Here is a 7,655-nt window from a genome sequence, read left to right as displayed (position 1 = left end):
CAACTCATTTAAAGGCTTTTCATACTCAACTCATGCTTAAACTCTTTTTAAATCATAGATGAAAATAATCATTTCTTAAACTCAAAAATAGTGTATAAATAGTTTATGCAAAAATGCTCACAAATCATTTATTTAAAACTCCTTCTCAAAAGATCCTTTATTTCCAAAATACTCATAAGACTCCAATCAACTCAGATTATGCAAATCACATATCACATAATCACATTAGACTCCAATCCGCTCCATCACATAACATCCTCATCAATACACCTCTTCATCAATCATTCTACACATATTAAATAAGCACCATTCACGTCATCACTCACATCGTCATCAAAACATCATCATCACATCATCATCATATATTATCATTTACATCATCATCAAACATTATCAACACATCATTGTCAAGTATTATCATCACATCAATCATCAAACATCTACTCCAAAATCCTTATTTTTGTCCTATGTTCATTTTATAGAAGAAAAGGGACATTCTTAACTAATCAATTCATTCTTTTCATTCCAATCAATACATATATACACAAAACCATCCATCTTAACTCAAGACAAATTATGACCAAAGAAATCTCATCTTGGGTTCATGTGAATGAAACATGAATCCATACTCTCAATAAAACTCAACTCAAGAATATCGTCAACACCTATATACAAAGATACATTTGTAGTTAATAATATGAAAAATAACTATTTAGTAACTCAAGTCATTAAAATCATCAAGCAACCATTTGTATCTAAAATCATTCCATAGTTTAGGGAAAACTTTCAAGAAAACCTTTCTAGAAGGTGCAACTCTTTCACAACTCCTAACCAACACATCTATGGGCATATGGAAGAACTCAATCCATATTTTAGGTTAGCCTTACATACCTTGTTTGAAGACTTTGAAGAAACCTTGTAGTTGGGTCTTCAATGGAGAACTCAAACCTTGAAGCTCTTGGAACTCTTTTTGTTGGAAATGGAGAAGAAGAAGAAGAAGAAGAAGAAGAGAGAGAGAGAAATAGGTTTCTAGGGCTTTTAGAAAGAGAGTGAGGGATTGAAAATGATCCCAAAATGTGTTAGGGCTGATACATATATAATTTAGGGGAATTCCCAAATTACCCCTTCTCAAAAGTTCTGAAAAATAGGCAAAAATACCCCTGGCGCGATAGTGGCGTGTCGCGCCCTTATAGCGCCAAGGCCAAAGTTTCTGGGTTATGGAAATTTGGCCTGAAAAAGCCTGCACAACTTTTAGTGGCGCGTCGTGCCAAGGACCAAACTACTGAGGCATGTTTCTGGCGCGATAGTGGCGTGTCGCGCCCTTATAGCGCCAAGGACATTTCCCCAGCAGTTGCAACCCAGGCCAAAAATGAAATTCCTGCCGCGCTAGTTTGTCTTAGGAGCGTCATATCTTTCGACTCCAAACTCCAAAATTCACATTCTTGGTGGCGTTGGAAAGAAGACTCGACGACCTTTGATTTAATAGATCGTGGGCCACCCAGATCATCATCTATCAAAAGATAGGGTCGTTAGAAGTCAACCCCTCAAGCGAACTCCTCCTCGAACTTAGTCACGATGAATCCTTGGGTTAAATTTGGTCCTAGGGGTCTTTCATGACCCCACATCACCTCTAATGCTGCAACATTTCTCAACAACTCATCTTACTCATGCGAAGGCTCCACAATACTCGAGTCCGACCCTACCCGAATACAAGAAGGGTCCGAATCTTAGGGAAAAATTTTGAGGGGTGTTACAAATACTTTGTGTTTTCTTCCTTTTAGGAAAAGAAAAACTCAATTATACTAGCAAAGTCAGGACAAACATCCAACAATGAGTTCCTTGTTGAATATAAGTAGGAGATAACTTTCTGCATCTACGATATTTGCAACTGAAAATAGATTTTTTCTCATCCCTGGAACATGAAACATAATGTTGAGAGTGATTGAGTCTTCCTTCTTCTCACTAATGACAACCGTGCCTTCCTTTTCCACGTGACGAACCGTATTATCTATTGTTACAATGTCATCACGACCATTCTATTTATAATAGTTAGAAAATTTAGATTCATCTCTAGATAATAATGTCCGCATTCTGAATCCACGATCCAGTCTCTTCAAAATTGATGGAAATCGTAGCGTCTACTGGTTGAGTCTGAGCTACAAAACACTTTCCCCATTCTTCTTCTTCTTCAACAACTTTCTTAGTTAGAGCCATATTGCTTTTCTTGGCTCGACAAAATCTTTTTATACGTCTTATTTCGCCATACCGATGACATTTGAGAGTCTTATAGTTATTAGTAGACTCTCCCTCCTTTCCTGGCAATATTGAACCACTTTGGAATCGAGAGTGTGGCCTATCTCTTAGTGCATTTCCTTTAAATTTCCTCTTGTTGGCTATGAGAGCATTTACTTCCCTTTTTTAATTGATATACCAACCATTTATTTGGCTAGTAGCTCCCGTGATGACAACAGATTCTCATACTCCTTCGAGGGTGGTTGCTGAGGCCATCCTTGAATCGATGTAACAAAGGGAGTATATTTTGATTTCAAACTAAGAATAATATTTATTTTTATTCGTTCTTCAGAGATAGCCTCATCCCGATTCAATAAAAATATGTCAGAACATAAGTTCTTAATCTTTAAAAAATACTCGGCGATAGAAAGATTACCTTGAGTGGTGTTAGCCAATTCATTCTCCAATATCTATAGTCTAGCTTTATTCTTCTTGTTGAACAACTGATCCAGGGTTTCCCATATTTCATGAGCTGATTTACCCTTTATAATATTGATCAAATAAGCTGGAGGAGATTGACCTCTTTAGGATGAACTCCGCTTTTGCATTAATTTATTTTTACTTCTTGTATGCATTGCTATTTTCCAATCCGTCAGCAGGAGGAATTGAGCTACTCCCATACAGGTCTTCCATACCTTTTAATTAGACTTGTTCAATAACTCCATTCCTAGTCCATTAGCATGACTGTTGAAATCCATATAGAAAATCACTTGATTTTTTCATTAACCCGATCTTAAAATAAAATCAAGAAGCCAACGTATGACTATGACTCCAATATCATGTAGAGATAGCAGAAGAAAAATATAATTAAGGAGATCTTTTGCTAGCACAAGATATATCGTGAACTAAGATCAGAAGATTCAACTAAAGAAGAAGAACTAGAAAGGAGAAAGGATGATTTTAGAAATGAGAACTTAGTTATGCAAGAAGACTTTTTGAATTGCTTTGAATTGTGCTGATTACAAATTACTATGGCCACCACCCACCCCTATTTATACTTGTATAGGGATGCTTCTAGAAATTATTCTAGATACATCTACAAGAAAAATTTAGTAACTTTATCTAATACTCGAGAATATCTAGATATTTTTTTAAGATGATTATTCTAGATACTACACTAGACTATTCTAGAAACTTTACTAGAAAAGTCTATGATATTCCAAAAAATTAACTTTAACTTTTTCTCACCTAGTTCGATCATTATCGATTTTACACATTGTAAAACTATTTATCAAACCGCATAAACTATCCTTAAGCTAAAAATGCTTGTAACAAAAAGTGTACCTCATATCGTAATAAATTGAAGAAACAATATAGAATATAAAAACACACATAGAAAGGGCAAGAAAATGAAGTAGAGGGGGAAACAGTCGAGGTAGATAAGTTTTGCGTCGACTTATGGTATGTTGTTGTAAGGGCATGCAAGAAACAAAAATAGAAACTTCCATAAGGTTTCTTCTTAATAAAAATGATCAATCCAATACTGAAACAAAATAGTAAAATCATGTTGCTAAGAAATATTGTTTGTGCGTGCACCATAACACAAAATATTCGAAATACTTACTGATTAGCTAGATAATTTGGAGTAGAAAGCATGGGAGCAGACATTAAACATGGGTTTTTGATTTTTATTTTTTTCCCTCTTAAAAGTTTGATTTGATGATATGTCATCCTTGTTCTTTCTCGATGGATAAGAGAGATTTTTGTAAAGAAAAAGGGTGTTGTTTATAGATCATCATGGGAGCCGAGAAGAAGGAAACAAATGCACAGTTATAAAGTAACGGAGCCATCATAGTATTTTTTTTAATTCCTCCAAAAGGAAGGATGACAATTTGATTCATATTTGATGGGAGAATTATAATTTTATTTGTAATAAAAAAAGTAACTAACTGGATAATACATTATCATTGAGGCTTCAAGCCTCAAGTGCACTTAACTTTTGAAGGGTAATTTCTTAAATATATTCACAATTATTTTAAAAAAAAAAAAGAAAATTGTTTTTGGCGTTTGTCTTTATTTAGGAGTCGTCCTAGATTGATTGCAACACAGTCTTGTGTTATAACTTTTATTAAAACTGGACGATTGGATGTGACATATATAGAAACTATAATTTGGATACAAGTAGATATTTGAAGTATAAAGGGATTGGGAATTAAAGTATGGCCTAAATTATTTGCGTATTTATATCAACTCATATCACACCTAGTTATTCATAAAGTAGATGTTTCAAGGTTAAATTCATATTTATTCCTTCTCGATCAGCTAATTATTCATTCTTTCTTCTGAAACATGTCATCATCGTCGAGAAGTGGCACATTACTATGTGTGTTTCTATTGTTGGGTATTTATATAGGCATTGTTACTGCAAGAGAACCCAAAATAGAAAACAACAAGGAGTTGTTTGGTGCTTCTTCAATTCGATTATGGCTCCGATGGTGGTGGCATCATCATCACGCACCTTCAATCGGATGGTGGTGGTGTACTCATCCAAAAAAGCCATTACCACCAACTCACGTGTACATAACTCCATTTCCATCTCTGGTTGATAATGAGGCTTCACCAACTCATGTGGCTCCTTCCCCAATTGATGATGAGGTTTCGCCACTGATCACTGCCCCGGCTCCCACGACATCTTGCATCATGGTGGATGGTTGTAAATCATAATTGATCACTTCCATTTTCAAACGTAAAATTTCATTATCTACACAATGTTGCAAAGTCCTTTCAACAATTTCAGGTGATTGCTTTTACAAAGAGTTTCCACACTCTAAGAGGGTACCATTTTTCCTTGGCAAAGTGAAACTATTGCAGTCATGCGGTTGATAAAGTGGCTTCACCAACTCATGTGTCTCCATCTCCATCTCCAGTTGATAATTTGGCTTCACTAACTCATGCGGCTCCATCTCCAGTTGATAATGCGGCTTCACCAACTTATGCGACTCCATCTCCATCTTTAGTTGATAATGCGGCTTCACCAACTCATGCAACTCTATCTCCATCTCCAGTTGATAATGCAGCTTCACCAACTCATGCAATTCCATCCCCATCCCCAGTTGTTGATATGGTTTCTCCACCGCACACGACTCCCTCTTGGTCCCCGGCCCCAGCTCCAACCACTTCTTGCATCAAGGTGGACGGTTGTTCATTAAGTTTGATTACTTCCATTTTCAAGCGTAAAATTTTATTATCCACACAATGTTATCGAGTACTTTCAATAATTTCAGATGATTGCTTTTACAGAGAGTTCACACACTCCAAAAGGGTACCATTTTTCCTAGGCAAAGTGAGGAACTATTGCAGTCATTATCAAGATTGAAGCATGATCAAATCTTAACAAGAGAATAGGATAATGCAACTTTTTCCTCTTTCTTTTTTTCCCTTGTCATTTAGCTTACTTAATATAGGATTCCTCTCCTTAATAGGCATTAAAAGGGGTGGCAATTAAATACTTTAAATTAGATTCTTTAATTAGTTCAATTGGATGTTCATTTCTATTTTACAGTTTAATTATTATTCTCTCCGTGCATATTTATTTTTTCATAATTGACTTGGCACACTCCTTACCAATCGTTTACTATATTACTCCTAAACTATTGATAAAGTTAGAATGGAACACAACCTTTTACTTATTCGAGATATGTTAAACATATCAATCAACTATGCCTTGGTCCGAATAAAGTTGAGAACGATTTCATGAATCTTCTGCAACTATTCCTTTCTATTCGACCCCAACATAGCAACAAATTAATTAATAAGAAGATTTACCATGACATTTTTACACTAGCTATCAACCTGCCACAGTCGTACAACCTAGAACAAGACTTTTGTCTGCTAAAAAAAACTGAAAATTGAATTCCTAAAACTTCTTATTTGATGTGCTACTTTCTGAATAGGTTATAGGATAATGAGGATTAAATTTTATACTGACTGCAATATTATATTTGATTATCAGGACAAGAATTACATCAGTGGCAGCATAGACTACATTGATTACAGTAATAGGCAGGAGTGGACCCACGTGGCTGTCTCCTCGGCAAAAGAATACGCTGTATATATAGGGTAGATTCTTAATATTTTTGTGCATATACTAATTTTAAACCACCTAAATCAAAGAGGAGAGATAATTCAATGGTACTAGATTGTGCAACTTGGGCCGCAAATACTATCCCTAGTTTGTAGGTTCAATTCCTATTGGGTGCGACATGTATATTTTTATTTTTTAAATCCTCAAGTAAAAATCGTGGATCTGCCACTGTTAATAGGGAAACATTGAATCGATCTTTAAAAAGATGGTTGAGATTTGTTGGTATGCATCTAATTCAGTAACTCTTTGGCATAAGTATGGAAAGTCTGGTACAAGATGGACATTGATATCTATAGATTTTAAAAATTCATCAGGTGACGACGATTTTAGTGACTTGGAGGCTGATTTATGTGATGACGAGTTGGACAATAACCATGCAAAGGGAAAACAGAGCATTTATAGGTGAAAGAGAGCTTCTTCGTGTTGAAGTAAAGAGAAAAATGGCAGTTGTAGAGGTGGATTCTGATTGTTGTGATTTGCGTAGTATGATTCTGAAATTGGGAGCTATAAGTATCCTCAATTCAATCCAAAGATTGATGGACTTAATACAATATTAGCTCTAGAGTTGAGACATGGACTTAGTTCTTAACTTATTTGGCTGCTGATTTAGATATACATGACGTTAGAGGCTTGTTGGACCTTTGTGTTCGACAAAAAAAAGGTCTTGTTGAAGCTTTTAAAGATATTACCATATATTTTTCATTAGAGAAATCAATGTACTCTGTTCTCTAATCAAGTAAGCTATTTACAGGAACTCTGTAGCTGAAATTGGCTAATAAATAGCTTTCTTAACTCTTCCATAGTTGGTTTCCCCTTTATGAATTTCCCGACTATGGTAAACTTACAATCTTTGGCAAGATTAACAAAGTAATCTTCGGCACTAAAGTAGATAGCTGGCTTACCCAGATGAATCCCAGGTTGAAGTTCAATAGTAGTAAAAGCTGTTGTAGCTGCCAGAGTTGCTTGGACAGTAGCAGCAAATGTGGACTATGATGGAACAGAGGGATTCGATTTTCCAACAGGAACATTTTTTTTTTCCTGCACACTCAACTCAGATTTCGGGTTTGTGCTGGTTTTAGGAGTTTTGGTGGGAAGGTGAGTTTGCTGGCTGTTCTGTTTTGTGGGGATGATGTCCTAATAATTTGATGAATGCACTGTATTGAACTAACTTTGATGATTGTTGTTGGTATTTGTGGCTATGGCTTCTTGAATAACTTTAAGAATTGAGGGATTGTAACGAAACAGACTAACCAGGGTCTCTTTGTCAACTTATAGTAAC

At 35.5% G+C, this 7,655-nt stretch overlaps 1 pseudogene; it reads left to right on the top strand.

Moving 5' to 3' along the window:
* The first annotated feature begins 4,581 nt into the window (after positions 1 to 4,581).
* LOC129891742 (uncharacterized) lies at positions 4,582 to 6,782 on the top strand (annotated as a pseudogene).
* The last annotated feature ends 873 nt before the right edge of the window (positions 6,783 to 7,655 follow it).

Source organism: Solanum dulcamara, chromosome 1 (genome assembly GCF_947179165.1).
Source record: "Solanum dulcamara chromosome 1, daSolDulc1.2, whole genome shotgun sequence".
Taxonomy (NCBI): domain Eukaryota; kingdom Viridiplantae; phylum Streptophyta; class Magnoliopsida; order Solanales; family Solanaceae; genus Solanum; species Solanum dulcamara.
This window is presented reverse-complemented; position numbering and strand designations above follow the sequence as displayed.